This window comes from Chiloscyllium punctatum, chromosome 40 (genome assembly GCF_047496795.1).
Source record: "Chiloscyllium punctatum isolate Juve2018m chromosome 40, sChiPun1.3, whole genome shotgun sequence".
NCBI lineage: Eukaryota > Metazoa > Chordata > Chondrichthyes > Orectolobiformes > Hemiscylliidae > Chiloscyllium > Chiloscyllium punctatum.
In genome coordinates, this window is record NC_092778.1 from 14,487,377 (window position 1) to 14,505,934 (window position 18,558).

At 45.2% G+C, this 18,558-nt stretch overlaps 1 protein-coding gene and 1 long non-coding RNA gene across 4 annotated transcripts in view; one reads left to right on the forward strand and one right to left on the reverse strand.

Moving 5' to 3' along the window:
* tnrc18 (trinucleotide repeat containing 18) overlaps positions 1-5,333 on the reverse strand; it is a 182,175-nt gene extending 176,842 nt beyond the window's left edge. Inside the window, exon 1 of the mRNA XM_072559331.1 lies at positions 5,218-5,333. The gene's annotated coding sequence lies outside the window, so the exon portion shown is untranslated. The remainder of the gene's footprint in view (positions 1-5,217) is intronic.
* Positions 5,334-5,519: 186 nt separating this feature from the next.
* Positions 5,520-17,290, forward strand: LOC140464368 (uncharacterized). 3 transcript variants are annotated; one of them, XR_011954913.1, is made up of 4 exons: positions 5,520-10,708; positions 12,995-13,158; positions 14,286-14,436; positions 16,889-17,290. It is a non-coding gene; the product is annotated as an uncharacterized lncRNA (long non-coding RNA). The 3 variants fall into 3 exon arrangements; XR_011954912.1 differs by lacking the exon at positions 5,520-10,708 and having other exon boundaries at positions 10,719-13,550; XR_011954911.1 differs by lacking the exon at positions 5,520-10,708 and having other exon boundaries at positions 12,286-13,158.
* Positions 17,291-18,558: the final 1,268 nt, after the last annotated feature.

The following is an 18,558-nucleotide window of genomic DNA, read 5'->3' on the forward strand; positions in this document are numbered from 1 at the left end:
TTCTTATTTGAAGCGTCAGATGAGGGGAAAAGACAGAGGAGGCGAGTGAAGGGGTCAGCAGTTACATAGGAAAGGGGCTCTCTTCCCCCTTCACCCCCCCCCCCCCCCCCCCCACAAAGTGCGGTTCCAAATGTGTGTCAGCTCCAGGGCGAGGGAAGCGACTAGACCCAGCCGGCTTCCTCCTTCCTGAAGGCCTTAACTGGGTCTCCCTGGACGGCACGGTCTGCTTCCCACTATGAAAAGCTGAAGCCTCCATTGTTCCTGTGGGGGGGGAGGGGGTGATTTTACCCTGTCACTCGAAGCCCTGACTATTTGTGTGTAACTGCCAGTCGGCTTACTATCATCGTAAGATTCTTACGGCCAAAGTGGGAATTAAAAGCAGCAGTGTTGACTGGGGGTCGCTTTGAGTTGGCAGTGTGGCAGTTTCCCCGGTGTAGCCCCTGAATAATTGGACTGATTCACCCCCCAATTCACATCAAAACGTCGATGTAAAACCAGCATTGCAGCCGGCCACAAGGTAGATAACACTTGAATCACGGCGCGAAAAACTACTGTCCCACTCCCTCCCCTCCCCCACCCCGTTAAAAAGAAAAGTGATTTTTAAACTTTACTGGAGTCCTTGCCAGTGAGACAGGGCAAATGTTCAGAAGAGGTAATATGGACTTGCAATCTAATGTGAAGGGCTTATGGGCGTGTGATTTGGGGGTGAAATGAAAGCCAAGCGCAAATAACGGATAACTCTCAATATATTGTCCAAAGGGAATGGCTACAAGGTGAATGAGGACGTGAAGAATCATGGATAACATTTCATTGGAGTCAGTCTGTTTATTATCTTGTCCCATGTTTTAATGGGCGGGGGGGGGGGAGCGGATGATAGGAATGTCGAGTTGATTTTTTGCAGCAGTTTGTGGGGGGGGGGGGGGACCTGCCTTGTTGTTTTCTTGCACCGAACACACTTTGGTTTGTTCAGAAAGATTGCCTCACGAAACCTCCCTCGTGGTTGTTTTCTTTCGCTGCTCAAAACGCCAATAACTCGCAGAAAATGCGGTGGTTCTGAAGGACAAGTTCACAACTGCAGTGCAGTTTTTTTGTCCAGTCATTTCATTCAATCGTCACCCTAGAAATCTGAATCGGAGTCATTCATTTAATCAGCTCCTGAAAAAGTAAGCCGTGTCACCCGGGGGAGAACGACGGGGGTGGGGGTTGATACAGTGAGTGCAATCTGTTCCTGCAACACACTCCGTATTTCAGCCTGAAAATGGATGTGCTTAGATTTTCAAAGATCAAAGGGTATTTCAAAGAAGCTCACCGTCCTTAGTGTTCAACAAAAGGTCCCCCATGTGTCAATCAGCATAGCGTTTGCTAATGTCTCTCATTGTAATCTTCAGCGACTACAGAGTTGGCCAGGTCTGTCAAAGGAACGGGTTAGAATAGGGATCTGCAGTAGGCACACACTGCCAGTGTAGTACCCCAGTATTGCTTGCAAAATGCAGCCGTTTGCTTTTATTGTTGGGATGGTGGTCGTTCAGAAGCAGAATCCATATGAACTTTGCACCAAGATGCACTGCAATTGTGTGTGTCTGTGTATGTGAGAGTGTGTCTGTCTGCATGTGTGCCTGTGTATGTGACAGTGTGTGTGTGAGTCAGTGTGTGTGAATATGTGTCCGTGTGTATGTAAGAGTGTATCTGCACGTGTGTGTGTGTATGTGAGAGTGTGTGTGTCTGTCTACCTATCTGTATGTGTGTGTGTGTGAGAGAGAGAGAGAGCTGGGCAAGAGGGTAGAATCTCTGTGGATATGCATTCAGGAACCTTGGGATGCAGTTGATAATGACTGCTCTGCACCGTTTATATTGGCTGAGGTAAACGTAATGTTTTCTCTTTGTGTGCGCCCGCTCATTGATTTCCATCAGTTAATTTTCCCGGATATTTGCAATGCAAACAGTTCATCACAAAGCCCGCGATCGGAGCTGCGCCTGTGACAATAAATCTCACTGGGCTGACCACAGTAAATTATATCAGGGCGTTGCTGTTTCTTTTTAAGTCATCTGTTTATCACCGTCTGGGTCCTATACAATCGATCTGAATTAACACATTGACCGCCTCCTTGCGTCTTTCAGCATTTCTTGGAGGGGGGTGGGGGGGAGAGAAACGCGGGCGACTAAATTTTTTTTCAAAAAGACACGAATTATAAATAGAACGTGCGTGTTTGGTTGCGAAGATCAATCTAACCCGACGCGAATTAATGTCGTGGCCCATTCACCACCAAACTCCGTATTACTTGCAATGTGGTAGCCAGGGACTGGCAGAACAGTCCAGTCTGTTTTTGCACTTTTGCCAAACTTGCTAAGGGAGCTTGTAAATATGCTTATGCCCAGCCGGGGAGATCCTCCCCCCCCCCCCCCCCCCCCCAAAATCTCCTATGCCTGCTCAGCAACCGGAGAGAACTGGTTTTGGTATCTGCAAATATGGATGCTATTGTGTACTGTATACCTTTTCACATTTAACTACTCGGGGAGGGGATTGACAAAACGAGGCGTGTTTTCCGCCGTCCTGGTTTGTTTTAAATCAGTAACCTCGGGGTTAATGAAATGAACCAGTGGTCAACAATCAGCTGTTGACACAATTCTCTCGGTGTAGGCATTTACCTGTAACCTCGGAAGAGGTCCAGTATTTGGTTTTCAGCATCTGCAGTCATTGTTTTTTACCTTGTTGATTTTAACCCTACTGCGAATCCTCAGCAAACTTTCCCCGACTCAAGCCGATTACAGCTCTGGGCTACATACCAGGTGCAGACGACTAGACCTTTACCCGCTTCTCCGTTCACAGAAATCTGTGCTAACATTCCCCACCAAGTTTTCCGGGACTCGGCTCTTTGAAACTGCACAAGACACACGAGGCTGTGTCCCCCTGCCGTATTCTGTCTGTTCTGATTCAGCAATTAGCCAAGACATGGGCAACAAGGCAGCGTCTCCCCTGATCGCAGTCAAAGTGGCAAACTTCCCCATCTAACAAGTTGTCCTGGTCAGATCCCCTCTTCTCCCGAAAGAGGCTCTGAACAGAACACTTTTTTTTCTGTAACGAAGCTACAGAGAATCAAACACAAAACTCTGCGCATTGCTGAAAATCTGAAATAAGCACAGCGAATGCTGGAGAAACTCAGCAGATCTGGCAGCATCTGCGGAGAGAGAGAGTTAATGTTTCCAGTCTGATATAAGTGTTTCAGAACCAGAACTGAAGAGGTCGAACCGGACTCCAAACATTTACTCTGTTTCTCTCTCTCTCTCCACAGATGCTGCCAGACCTGCTGAGTTTCTCTAGTATGCTCTGTGTTGTTTATTTCAAACAAAAATTGCGCTTGGCAAGTCAGAAGCACGTAATAGGGAGAACTTTGCTGACATATGCTCTCCTTATCTCATAGTACCTTTAAAATAAAACAGAATTGCATTAAGGATCTACCTTGCAAGGTTGGTCATGCAATGAGAATTTATTTTCCATTTTCAACCGTTTAATAAAAAGATGGTGAACTATATTGGAAGGGAAATGTCAACATGGGGAACATTCCTCTCTGGTTACAATGACATAATGCATTCATTATAAAGACAGGTAGACCTCAAAAAAGGTCCGCGGTTGTCATGGTGTCTCCACGGAATTTCTGACCAAATTTGGTTTAGTTTTGTAAAGGGGGCGCAGGCATCAACAATGGGATTACAGTAGCATTGATTTTTAGTCAATAGCACCACAATTCTGGGAGTAAAGAGCAGTGTCTCCTCTACCTTGTGGCAGCACTGGGGAAACCGAATTCATCAGTCATTTCCAAAAAAAAGTATCGAGTCAAGGCTGCTAATGTGCTTTGGTGGATTACCTTTGTGTTTTGAGCCGTGCTAGTGCAGTCAGATAAACAATAAGCCAGAAAAATGCATGCTGCTTTATATCCCTGTGTTGCCTGAGAACCACTGACGTGAAAGTCAGGGGCGAGCGAATGTTTAGCCAGTCCTTCTGTTTAAAAAATGCCTTGTTGATAGCTACATGTAGGCCACTTTCTATGTTCGTGCAACGAGTTGTCTTTGGCATAAAACAGACAATTATTTGCATAATTCCACTTTAAATCCGGATTTGCAGAACCTTTCTCTTGTGCGAAAAAGGGCGGGGGGAAGAAATCAGGAGAATAAAGCTAAACGAGGATTTGGGAGCAGGCATTTCGGAGTGAAACGTTCATTTCCGCCGTGAGATTAAACTGGCCTTTGCAGGAACAGGGCAACAGCCCGGGATCAGTATGTGATTCACTGCAAGTCCGCACTCATGTTTTGAAGAGTTACTGGCCATGGTAAGAAACTAGCCATGGGTTTTCCGAGCCAGCAATGTGACAAAAAAAACCTAATTTCTTAAACTGACTGTCGAAACACATTGCCCCTGTGTTTTCACAACCGCGTTTATACAAGTCTGAGTTTATACAAAGTTTCTTAAAACACCCTCAGCACAAATTATACCAACTGTCCCATTTGCTGTACAGCACGTTACCAGAGCTGTCGGACTGTGGTTGCCATTTGAACTGTGTGTCCCATTTAACCCCAAACAGTGCCAATATATCACTCGTTTCTCCGCGTGGGACAGCTATCACGAAATTTTCCCTTCTCCTCCAACTTTGAATGACATTTCCCTAGACTGACTTGAAGCCCTTTACGGAATTCAATGTCCACAGAAACACGGGAACGGTTTAGCGTCCACATTTCATTTCGGAAGAAAGACAAGCTGAGAGCGAATGGAGATCAAGGCGAAATTCCACCCCAGCGTCCCCCTCACCCCCCACCCCCCCCCCTCAACCTCAATCTCTCCGAGGGGGTTGGGGGTGGAGAGGGAAGGAGGGTTAAATATTTGAATGCCTCAGTAACACATTCGAACGCAAAGAAGTTGTAATAAAAAGAACCGGGCTGCGGAGTAGTCAGAGAGCAAGTCTGGAGATATATAAGCAACAGGCTCCTCCAGACTCACCCTCATGGCTCCCAGGGCCCGCCAATGCATTATTGCTAGACTGGTTGCAGCAATTCTGGCCGTCTATCGCGGACACAGTTCAACCCAAACCCCCCCCCCCCCCCCCCCGTGAGATAAGTAAGTCAATTCCATCATATGCCCCACCATACAATGTACAATGAAACACAGCCCCAACACATTCTGTAATGACAGTCTAAAAGAGTGAGATCAGGATGTTGTTAAGTTACCGGTGCTGGGGTCCGAAGCCTCCACCTCTCGCCTACACGTTTACTTTTCTTCCTCTGCATTCACTGAGTTGAAATAGCGACGAAGCAGCTGTCGTATACCGAGCGCACCTTTCCCCCCACCTCCCCACCCCCCCCTCTCTCTACTCCAGGATCATAAATCAACTTGGACTCAGAGCAGCATCACTCTCCGACTGCCGGGGAACGACTGATTCAGAAACAATCTCTTTTTAAATAAAACAAAAAAAGTTGAGGCGATTCGGGAAGGGGACCTGGGGGAGGGGTGGGGTGGGCTCTCTAATGTTGAACACAAGCGCCCAGGGGTCTGCAGTGTGTACCCTCATCAAGGCGACCAGGGGATCTGGCTAAAAGCAGATTTCGCGCCACATGCTCCGCTCCATCATGGGAAACGCGAGCCTGCCTCTGAAATGGAAAAGCCAGCAAGCTCCCTCCGAGTCCCCCGGCTTCCTATCATTGTTAATTGACAGCGAGTGCTGGACAACACCAGCTTTTTACAGTGCCTGCCCCGAGTGCAAATCCTGACTTGAGTTCTAGGGCTTGTTAGAACATGTAGGGGAAATCCTCATTCTCCCACTGTAAGCATTTTGCATTTAGAGCCACAGGATCTCTGCGATGCCTCCCTTTAGATTTGAAAAAAAAACCTCTTTGTGTCCTTGTTACTGTAAAACTCCCCAGAGTTCCACCTCGAAATATAACAAACAGCAGATTGACCCTATGTGGATTCGAGTCCCTGTAATCATTTTATCCAAACTTAGTGTTTGTGTGTTTTTGTGCACCTTACCGCACCAGCTATGGGGCTGACAGAACATTGCTCCGTTTCTTTTTGTGGGGGGGGGGGGGGGGGGGGGGGGCGGTTGCTACCTACCGGTTCCCTGAGAGAAGCTGCTGAAACCGACTGGAAATTAACAGGAGTCCCTCGTTGGCGGCAAATGGGCGCAACTCAGCCTCGTTTGGCAATGACAGCTGCCACAAAGTACTCCCCAAGGCGTCAGGGTTACCTTGCTTAAACTCCAGACTCACCCACAGACTTGAAGACAAGCAGAGGAAGGAATGGCCTCATAGAATAAAGAAAAGAACTGACTCAGGCAGTTTACATTAAACAGCTAATGACAGACCGCTGAAGAACAACTTTAGCACAAAATCTTTGCTTAAAATCAATGCACCCCCCCCCCCAAAAAAAACCTTAAACAGAATTGTAATCCAAGGCCAATGATAGGAGTTTGAAACGGAGTGGTAAAGTTTCAAGGTGACAAGAAAAAAGGCAAACCCATTTTCTAGAGTATTTATTTTCTCCACGCTGTCTGTCTCCAAGCCTATGATTTATTATCGGGAATAAAGGGAACTTTGCATGCTGGTAAAAAACTGTGCCTCATCTGTTTTGTAATGACTGCCCGATATCAGCTGTCCCTGAGAATGAATCATGCCGTGTTAGTCAAAACGGTGTGAGGAAAGAATGGAAGGAGGGAGGGAGCGAGCCAGAGAGAGAGAGAGAGAAATGACGAGACAGGGGACAGCTTCAAGCAGCTCTGGGGATTTCACCGAGTGGGAGAATTAAAAGGGAGCGGGAAGACAGAGATTAATTGAACGGCATGGTAAATGTTTTTAAAAAATGAGAATAAGGCAAGAGAGCACGTTCGATCATACGGCACAGAAGCAGGAGAGGCGGTTTTAACCACCATTATCTGTTTTATTTGCTCGCTTTATTCGTATGAGGAGTCGCTTCGTCCAGCTTCCAAATCACCAGCTGGCGCCTCTTTTTATATCTAGTTTTTCAAAAAAATCGCGACTTTCCGGGAGAACCAGTTCAGCATTTTGGTTCTAAACCGAGTAGCGTTTCCTGAAGTACATCTATGTCTGGTATGTCTACCCCCGCCCCCTTCCCCCACCCCATTCCTGCTGGATGTCTGCAGAAGGACACTCGAACATGCAGTATGCCATTCTTTGATGTATACAATATATAAATGGGGAGAGTGTGATTTTTAATATATAGCCCACAACTCACTTTGCAGACAAATGTGGCCAGTATTTACGACACGATGACATTGGCTCAAGCAAACATTACAATGCTGTACTTATTCCTCGGCCCCTCCAGCGCCACTACAATTTACCTACATTAAGCCCGGTTACCTGGTGATCCATTTAATTGTACTTAATATCCACACATAGTCAAGGCCAGTGTGGCACTGACATCAATGACCCGAGGTGATCCTAGCTCTTTTGATGTCACGGAAATCGATCTATATTTAAATTAATCCCATAAAAGGAAAATTGAATGTGTAGAGAATTCAAGTCACCACGCAAGTATGTGGAACGCGTATATTTTTGTTTCTTGTGGGTTTGAGTAATTAACTCTTCTTTTGATTTTGTTTTAAATGGTTGCATATTTTCCCCTCGATTTAAAGAAAAGGATACCACGTAGTTCCAGTAAATATAGATTCCTGATTTATTTTACTGAGCATGTGTAATTACTATTTGAACTGGTTTGCAGCTGAACAAATATTCAGGGCAAGAAAAAAAATACACACTCGGGAGTCAATATATCTTTTTTTTAATATTAGAGAAGGTCTGCACATTCAGCTCCAGATATTCCGCAAAAAGAGGCCAGCATTGCTGCCTGTCATTGTTAGATTAGCTCTACATATTGTCGCCCAGTCGCTGTTTTCCCATTATTCCATTTATTAAATCTCCTCTAAGTAACACGTTGCAATTTTGACCATAATATCTTCTATTTTCTACATTCAGTTTTTTTTTTGTCAAGTCGATAACTAATTTATTTAGACAGCAAAAGCAATCAGACGGAGGGAGGCGGAAGGCAAAATAAACATTTTCTGTGGAAGATGCTGATACATTTAGCCTCCACCCTAAATTGAAGGGCATAAAGTCTACAGCACTCCTAGTAAAATAAGAATTGAGTTGACAGTTGCTATGTAAATAATAGAAATTGATGCCGTTAATGCTTATATGAAACATCTAATCTGATTTCGACGCATAAGTTCGAAGGTAAATCGGCTTAATATTTCAGTACACTACTTTCATCTGAATAACTTAATGCAAAAATATGCACAAAAAAAGGGATTAGTCTTGACCTGCAACCTGGTGACTTCAGATTTCAGGACAATCCGTTCAATACCACTGTGCATCGTTTGCAAAGATTTTTGTTTTGGAAAATCAATCCTACAGTGTCGTCATAAAACTCTCTCTGCTCATCAACAGAAAGTGGGAATAAACAGAATTTTCTTACTCTAACACCGACGCTAGAATTGCGGCTTTCCATAATTAGTCGAGACTGGGGACCTTATTAGAACTACCTCTGATATAATAGGATTTAAAGATGTCTGATGATCAGAGTCTGACTGTATAGTATGAAAATGCTAATACTGATCATACAACAAGTACAGACTAATACTGATTAGACGGTAGCAGTGTTCCACTATAATGGAAAAGCTGACAGGAGTTAGGACGCAATTTGATATTGGACAGAATGAATGCAGAGTTTCTGCTTAATGCTTTAATCATGCCAAATGTTGGTGAGAAAAAAAAAGGTGCATTTTGAATAATTTAATGATTATGAAGTCGTCAGACAGATAGAAAATTGATTTTTAAAGCGTTCTGGGACTTGGTAAAGATCTAGATCGCCTGCGTCTCCTTCAACTCCGCGTTCAGAACATTTCTTTTAGACTGTCCCACAGCGCGAATCAAACCCAGTGACCCATATTACAGAAGGACAGAGGCAAAGGACGCAAGTGGTCGAGTTTTCCATTTGAATCTCCTTGGAGAATATTTGACAAGAGTTGAATGGGAAGGAGGGCTGTGTGAGTGATCAGAAAATGAGGACGTGCGTACATCAATTGTTTCCCTGAGCTCTGAGGGGACGGGTAGAAACGTCTAACACAAACTTCCAGTAAGTTTCGTCAACTTGATTCTTTAACTTAATTTTTAAAAAGTCAACTGGTAGAATTCCAGACCGATTTCCAGTAGTTTAGACCTGAACAATTAAGCATTGAGTATATTGATGCTGTTCTACGCGAATGTGCTTTCTATTCATTACAACTATCTTTGATAGGTTAATGCCGAACTCTTAATAAGCACATTGTGCCCGGCTCCGCTTTGTTCCAAGTGACCTGACCAATGCCTTTAACTTTTCTGCTGTTTTAACTTGAGTCCTCAGCATTCTAATAGCAGAGGGACCGACCATGAAGATTGGCCGATTTAAATTTGTCAAACTGACCTGAAATTTGACAGCCTACAGTTGGGAAACAAATCTTTCCTTCCCTGTAAATGCAGATAAAGAGCAGACACACATAGCGTGGCGATTGTGCATTCGCAAATCCCTGGTCATAGAGGATAGTGACTGCAAAAGCATTTGAAGGAAATAAAGCTTCATTATTCACTTTACTGTATTTTGAAAATCAACTAAGCTTTTGCCTCGCTAGTTTCTGCTCCCTGCATTCAGACTTCATCGTGCCTAGAATGTTCCGCCGTGGGGAGAGGGTTAAACCCCGAGATTCACATCGCTGTTGGCGGGGGGGGGCGGGTGAATTTTAATCTGAAAGTCTTCCCCCGCGCTAGTCGGAGGGAGGATGGGTCTGCTCCTGTCTTATTATTGAAGTTTTTGAATTAAGGAGTGAAAGCTAAGCTTCTTCAGGTTGTGACGAGTTCTTTTAATAAGAGGAAGTTATGGGGGAGCGGGGGGGGGGGGGGATAAGGCTGGGCAGAGACACTGTAAGGCGCAGATACACTACTTTTCTGAGGGAGCACTACCCAAGATTATATCTCACCCTCAACTCGGCCGTGTCAATCTTTATTACAGATCGCGGGGATCTAGGTCAGCATCGACCTGCAAAATACATGCTTCACCCCCCCCCCCCCCCCCGCACCCATCCGTCTCAAAACTGTCCGGCTTTCCCAACGCTCAGCCAAGCTTCAGTGATCATTGGCTCAGCTCCAAACGCAGCAAAAGCTAGCCAGGGGGAGGGGAGGGCGAAGCATAACTGTTAGAAACAGGCAGACCAACTCTCACGTCTAAGAAAGCGATCAGTGCCAAGAGTTTTCTTTTTTTTTAAAAAAAAGGGACTTGCAATGGACTGGGAACGCTTGCACAACGCGTGTCGGTTTCGCGTGAGGGAGTTTTACACGCAATATTTTCGACAGGCACAAATAACGCTTTCTTGTTTTTTTCTCTCTCTCTCTCCCTCTTTAAGAGACGCCTCTTTGTTTCCCGTGAACTGGAAAGTCTTGAGCCGAGTTTATAAAGGGCTGCCGCAATGATCAGCCGAGCCGAGTGGAGTCTGTACACGATCAGCTTATCTGGTTGCAATTCTCTGCAGGCTTCCGAAACATAGCAAATACCACCGTAAAACACACAGCGAATTACTTACGGGGACGCGAGCGCTGTAAATTCGAGGCACACATAAACAGATAAGAGGGGAAGTCTAACAGCAAAACGCAACCGGGGTTTAAAAGGAATAACTCGGTGAGGGCCTTTTTTTTTTGTTTGAAAAATTCCCCTCTCCCTTTTTTTGGTTTGGCTTTCCCTACGCGAAGCTCTGGATCTCAGAGCAGTGGGATCTGCGGTAGCAATGGAGCTGGGTGAGGGTCTGCTGCCCCTCTCTCTCTCTCTCTCCCTCCCCCCGGGAGCCTTCAGTGTCACTCCCAGCCGGCTCTGGAGTACCGCTACACCCCAATCAATGGTGTCTACTCTCCCCAACTCCACCCCTCCCCCCCCCCCCCCCCCCAACTCCTGGGGGCAGGGCGGCTTCGCAAATCCACTAACAAAACAACAAGCAGTGTCTGTGTATTCTTACACACACACAGACACACACACTCCCTCTCTTTCAATCTTCAAACTCTTTTGCAATTTGACTTCTAGCCCAGTCCCGTTTAATATGAATCTAAAAAAAACAAAATGATCTGCTTCCTGGTGACTTATTAAACCTCTGACTAGACTCTGCCTTAATATGACTTGGAGGTGACAAACTGGGGTGTACGAAGTTAAAAATCACACACCAAGTAATAGTCCAGCAGGTTTAATTGGAAGCACTAGCTTTCAGAGCGTATGTAAATAAGGCCTAATATTGTCAAGCGAGGGCTGGTGTTGCCAAAGAAGTGAATGGATGATACATGGGTCAGGATTTCTATCTGACGGGGATATAGATGTATATTATTTAAAAGCAGTTACTTTGTAACTGTGGTAGTTTGGATTTTTAAAAAATGGAATCAAGCGGTCCATTCGTCCCGCGCTTCGTCCAAACGAGTTTTTATTTCGTCTGCAATGTGGAATGATATCTGCCTTTGACGAGTGTCCTTGCTTCCATCAAACCGACACTACAAAACCGAAAAGCAAACACGAATAGAGACGGCAATCTGTCAAGAGGCTGGTAACTCGGCAGATCCTCCATTGTCCGCCTCCCCGCTACAAGGCTGAAAAATGACATGATTTGCAAACACAGGTCCCTACCCCTCAGCGTGGCTGGAGGCCCCCAGCTGCATAGTAATGTAGAATTATGATGATCATCGTTTCTATCAAGGCTGTTTGGAATCATTGGCGGACGGGTTTGTTGCTAAATCAACATAACTGAGTAAGCGTGGGGAGGAAGGTCCCGAGTGGAGCAACCTTCCTTTGTTCTTGGTTTATTAAAGCTGTCCTGTCAACCCCCGCGTTACTGAGAGGAACCAGTAAGACCTAAATTCTTCTTCAGCCTTTTAATCGTCAAACATGGTGAGTGATCCCTTCTCGGAGTGTCTCCTTACATTTTACCCGGCCCCTGGGCACTGCACGTCTCTATGGTTTTTACTGGGGCTGGTCACACATCAATTACTCCATGGGACCGGCCTCTTCGGGCAATTGCGATCCTCACAACGCTTCTCTCCTGATCCACGTTCAGTCCCGGAGGGTTCAATTGCTTAAAGTCCCACTGCCACTCCACCCACCCCATTGTGCGGGAATAACGCCGCCGACAACTTGCCGTTAAAATAGCTCAAGAAGTAAAGATTTATTCTCAAGAGCGCCCGGTGGGGAAAATCCCACCCCCCCCCCTCCCCTCACCACCCCCCACCGCCTGCCGTGCCAGAAACCAGCATGAGTTTATTTTCGGTTGCACAACATTTATTTCTGAACGGGGGAAGATGGCAGCCCAACATCAAATCTGATAGCGAATGGACACATCATCAACCTACGCAAGGAGTTGGTGTGTGTGTGTGTGGGGTGGGGGAGGGGTTGGAATCATAAGTGTAGCGGAGTGGCCTCCCCGATTGAGTTGTGCGTCCCCGCTTTAAGAGTGGGAGGCGATTGCCTGAGACTCTGTGTTATTGTGTGAATGTTTCTGAGTGCTGTTCAGCTGTCTCCATATCCTCCCTCCCAAAAGCAGGGATCAGGAGGGTCGAGGGCATGATTTGCACCGTCATATATTTCTATCCTTTTTTTTAGATTAACCGATTCGACGAGTTTAGATTTCCCGGATTCCTACTTATCAAAATGAGAGATTTTTCTTTAATATATATATACATATAAATACATCTGGGAAATCTTATTTGTCTCAACAAAGATATCGTGGTCTTTTGTTTATTGGCAGTGAAAGATAGGGAGGGGGAAGGGCGGAGAGAGAAGGAAAATGTTGTGGGGAGGGGGGCTTTGCTGCTATTGTCTGTAGCCATCAAACGTGTTCTGGTCAGATGAAATATGACCTCTCCTTTCAATAGGCCGGCCACGCAGTACTGTATAAGCAAATTCCTTCAATGTTACTAGCTTGTTGTTTTTCAGCTTGAGCGAATCGTTGCAATGGAGAATTTGCTGAGACGTTTCTCAAGGGCATCGTGGAGATTTATTTTTCAATCTCAACATGAACACACGAGCAAGACAGATCAAGCTAATTTCCTCCCAGCCCCTCTCGCTCCCCGCTCCTTTTTTTTTGGTGGGGAGAAAAGGTAAGTACCGATTTTCTTCATAACTGGAAAGGAAAAAGGTTTTTTTTTCTGACTTTTTCGTCTAAAGCGGGGGATGTCGAAGCAAATTAAACAACTTTAATATGCTATGAGCAGACAGTCTACGCGTTCTTTTATAATCCCCGTCATCAAATCGATCGCCTGTCTGTATATCCTGTCTATATACATACGGGACTAGTTTGATGTTTTATACTGTCTCCGTGCTGAGCTACTTTCTGGTTCAGACACATTGATAGATATCTTTAGATTGCCTTTAGCCCAATGCAACTTGAGAGAATGTCACCAGGACATTTTTTCTGTTTCTCAAACCACGAGTTCTCTGTTCTCTTCCCCCTCCCCCGCGGATTTACTGGAGGCAGAGGTCGACCGCAGCGGTATATATATATATATAATATGTATTGTATATGTAAAATATATGTCTCAAAGCTGATTTGACACCGACGTCTGGGGAATTAAGAATAGGGTTGCAGTTCGGGCGTTTTGTTAATCAACTGAAGGGTGCGGGCAGATCTGGGAGGACGCCGAGGCAGAGTTGATTCTGCTTTTCAGGGAGGCTGTGTGAGGAAAGGTGGGGAAGCGGGGATTCAGGATCCGGCGTATACACCCCCACCCTCACAGCACAGATTGAGAGTCCCTTAAACCAGCAGTGGTTGGGAATTCAATACTAAATGGAAAGCAAAGGCCGCTCTAGGACCCGCGCTTATTTCGCACATGTTCATCTCGCCAAATAAAACAGTTCGGGAGAGGAATTTCACGATGACACAAGCGCCCAAAATCAGAATCGGATTTCAGTAAATCATTGTAGCGTTTGTAAGAATTAACGTGGCAATTTTCCATAAATATCACAGGCAGGTCTACTGGAGCAAGGGAGCCTTGAGATCGCTGCAGATTTCCTTCAGATCATTCAGAAATCAGGATCATTTGCAGAATATGTGATTAAAAGCATTTTTTTGTGGCCAACTGTCAGGGAATGAGCTGAATGAACTATATTGACGCCGTCATTCCTATCCAGTAATGATCACGAAATGTGGCTGTTACTGTTTGAACGTACTTAAAGTGAGGCGACCGCAATCGCACAGTTAAAAGCATCTCTCTTTCACTTACTGTAGGCAACACCACCGCCGGCGGCGGCGGCACCTTCAGCGTCGGCCGAAATAAAATGGTGAATTTTAGGTTTCCGACTGGGAGCTGAAGAGGCGGTTTGAGCGCGGAAGTGGTTTCCTCAGGAGTGCAGTTAATGGGGATTCGTCTCAGCAAAAGGTAGGCGCTATAAACGAGCATTAGAGAATACAAGCACTGTCTGTATTGACTGGTGTGTTTGTGTAAGGGGACGACGTCAATAAACCGAAAGTAAAAATGAAAAGAGTCAAGGGGGTGACCAGCTGAGATCTAGATCTATAACTTTAGATCGTAAGAAATAGGCATGAAGCGAGTTTGCAAGGTAGACTTGCAATATGATATTTAGATTCAAATCCCTTTCGAAATACTTAAAGGAATGACCCTTTACCACCCGACTGAAACACAAATGATTAGTGACGACAGAATCGATGCTGTGGATATTCCCTGCTTATCAAACCAGATTTAAAACAAGATATATTCGGCACTACAGTTGCAAAGCAGGAGGGGACACAGTTCGCTGGGATGTTGGTGCCTTGGGAGGAGGACAGGGACGGTCGCCCTGTGTCAGCAATAATGTTTCAGGCATATGGAGTAATGCAATAAGTACGGAGTGGATTATCCCGGGTGTGGGAAGCACTGACGGTAGCAATAACCCTCAGTCATTGCTTCCCTTCAGAGAGCAAAAAAAAACTTCTACCTCGTCCATTTACATTGACTTCCTTCTCCCCACCCAACCCCCGCGACAAACTTCTTGCTACATGTCCCATTACCTATCTTCACTTATTAGACATTACCAAACATTGGCTGCAACTAGCAGACTTCCATTTATTAACATCTACCTCCTGAAGTGCATGAGAAAAGCACATCAAATCTAGTTTTAAATCAGATCTGATTGTTATTAATTTGAAGAGTATCCCATGGACAAAATGAGCGCCTTGAGACCGTATGTATTTTGTAGGGCTTTATCTACCACCAAATGTAAAGGCAGAGACAGTCCCGTTTCTATGTTGCAGGAAATGTACATTTTCTGTGGGAATACCCATGTATTGGGTCATCTGGAAACCTTTGCACCCATTTCGGTTTTATTACCGTGTGGTAATCTATGCTTGTCACTGTTAGTGTCTCATTCTTTCTGTTCCGCTGTAATTCCAGCCTTTCCCGATCCACACCCAAGAAAGACCAATTGGTGACATAGTGTTTCACCAGACAGCTGATGCTAAACTCCGCTGACCCGTCATGTTTCCACTCAGCGTTTTGCAACAAGAAGGAAAACGCTAGCTTGCAATATCGTTAGGGATACTAGCAGTCCATTTCTCAGAGCTCCAGACAAAACAAAAAAATATGGCTTTCACTTGTATCAGCTTCAAAAAAAATACAGAACCGGGAAATTGTGAGAGTTGCCGTGGTAGAAGCGGAGCACTCTTGACCAACTCCAATTAAACACACACATACTGGCGGCTGCGCTATTTGTACTGAAACAGAAAACTTATGGTTGGCATCGTGGAGTGTCCCACAGCAAATGTACATTAAGACCCCAAATAACCGAGCTCACGTTATAGGAACTGACAAAATATATACGTGGTTTCGATTGAGACAATGAATACGAATGCTTAGAATTAGATTTTATTGTCATTTAATTGAATGCTTGGATTTATGTGTTAATGTGAAAGGACAGAGGGAAACGCTAGCACTGGTAGAAAGGTGATATTGCGATATCTAGATTTAAAATCTTCGACGCATTAATGTTTGACACACAGATATCAAATTTATACAGCGCAGATTGTGAAACTGGAAATGGGGCCCTTCACAAATGTCAACTGTGGCAAAGGTAAAATATGGTATAGTGTGTATAGGGACCGATCATATATACCTTGTTATATACGGTAGTGTACTCATATAGAGATATGAATATTCCCGGTAACAGATACAAGTGGGATGACAAAACGACCTAAACTTGGAGTTAAGAAATGAATGCATTGTGTATGTGACAGGGTGAGTTGCAGAAAGCGCGGATGAAGCAGAATGGTAGAAACAGTATTAACATAGCTGGGGGATTTCATCTCCCTGGTGGCTCCTCAAGCGTGCGGGGAGGAAGTTCAAGGCAAACCCAAGCCCATTGTTATCAGAGACAGTGCTTCAGCTCACACAGTCGGCCCAGGAGCTGATGCTGAACTCTAGCGTTCCTGTCCGGACTCCGCCGAACAGACCCGCGCCCTTTAATGAATGCAGCCTTGTATAATTAAATAATTGACTGTTTCCCGGAGGAGCTATTCTCTGCATCTGTTCGCTGGCTCCACAGGGGATCCTAGGCAATATAGGACAGGCAGAAGCTGGAGGAGGAATCCCAGCACAGAACTGGTTGTTTCATCACTGACTGGGCAAATGCCACCCGCTTTTCAAATAAACGAGACAAAAAAAAACAGGAAATATTGAACAAAATACATTTTGACATTTAAAATGATGTAGTATTTCAAAACCATTAATTCATTTGTCTAGCAGATGTCTTTAGTATGATCACAGATCGTTCTACTTACAAACCTAGCATTATCCATTAAAATTATTTACACATTGTAACAATTCTGCTTTTACTAAGCTAGGTGTCATTCGGCCTAGACAGCCCAGGGACCAGTTGGCTGATTCTGAATGAAAACCGGTTTGGCGGGCAGAAGGACAGGACTGAATGTTTTGTCTCCAAATATAAAAGAACTGCAAGTATGGACCCAAAGGTTTTGTGCGAATTGTGTGTTGATAGTTTGCTCTGGACTGTGGAAAGTGATGGAAGGTTGCAGCTTTTTGTTTAGCGAATCCCACGCAAAATCACAAATGAGCGATTTTGCAATGAAGATCTTGTTATAAAAAGCAGCAACCAGGGAGGGAGAACAGCGGACATCACGGCTGACTGTGATACAATGGCGGTAGATTAATCTGTGTATTTATGTAATCTCAGATGTCATCCCCCTCCCCACAACATGAATAAAAAGTGAATCAACATTTATTTTGTTTCTGTATTTGTGTTTTTGTTTCCATTTTTGCAAGAAATAAACCAGAGCGGTGAGTGCCTCAGTCTGTTACAGGAAACTCACTACAATGGCAGCTGTATAAACATCTATAAACTCTCAGTGCCCTGTCCGCGTGCACCGCCTCCGTGCCACATTGCAAAAACCGGATCAAGCAAATTCTTCTGTAAGACAAGCAGAAAGGTTCTAGATGCAAATCTGCCCTGAATTTTAAAGACACCTCTAATCGTTCATCGATTTTATCAGCAGCATCTAGGGTTACCCTACACCGGCCAAATGGCCCCGGGGAAAACGGCAATATTTTGAGCACGAAATATATGGGCATGGTAGAGGGATTGGCGCCTGCAAAACAGCTTTCAGCCATCTCATGTGTCTCACTGCGATGTTCAAAGGTAGTTTGATAACCAAAAAGGGTCAGTACTGAGGGTGTGCTGCACTGTCGGAGGGTCAGTGCTGAGGGAGTGCCGCACTGTTGGAGGGTCAGTGCTGAGGGAGCGCTGCACTATCGGAGGGTCAATACTGAGGGAGTGCCGCACTATCGGAGGGTCAGTACTGACGTTGTGCTGCACTGTCAGAGGGTCAGTGCTGAGGGAGCACCGCATTGTCGGAGGGTCAGTGCTGAGGGAGCGCTGCACTATCGGAGGGTCAATACTGAGGGAGCTCCGCAGAGGGTCAATACTGAGGGAGTGCCGCACTATCGGAGGGTCAGTACTGACGTTGTGCTGCACTCTCAGAGGCTCAGTGCTGAGGAAGTGCTGCACTCTCAGAGGGTCAGTGCTGAGGGAGCGCTGCACTTTTGCATCAATGCTATTGACTGTCAGTTTTAAGCAGCTAAACTACACTATGACAGTGAGTACACCTCGCGAGTACTTCATTAACTGTAAAGAGCTTAGACACGTCGGGTGAAAAGCAAATTGAGCCTTTAAAAATAGGAATTGTTAAAGGTTTCTGAAGAATAATCAGTGAATTTGTCTTTTATTGGGGAGTTTAGCCTGAAATGTTCCACTCCCCTACTTTCCCATTCAGTCTGGAAAGAACAAAGCCAAATGCAACAAAATGATAGAAATTCTGGCTCCCCCCCTCATGATCACTTCGACGGCTGAAGCCGGACCCTTGTTTGTAACCAATCCTCGCTACAAAACGGCTGGTTCTGACAGTCACTTTAAAAGACAGCTTTACAGATCATCACCAGTTAGAAACTAAATGTTTTCGTACACCGCCTCAGACACTCAGAAACGCCAAGAGC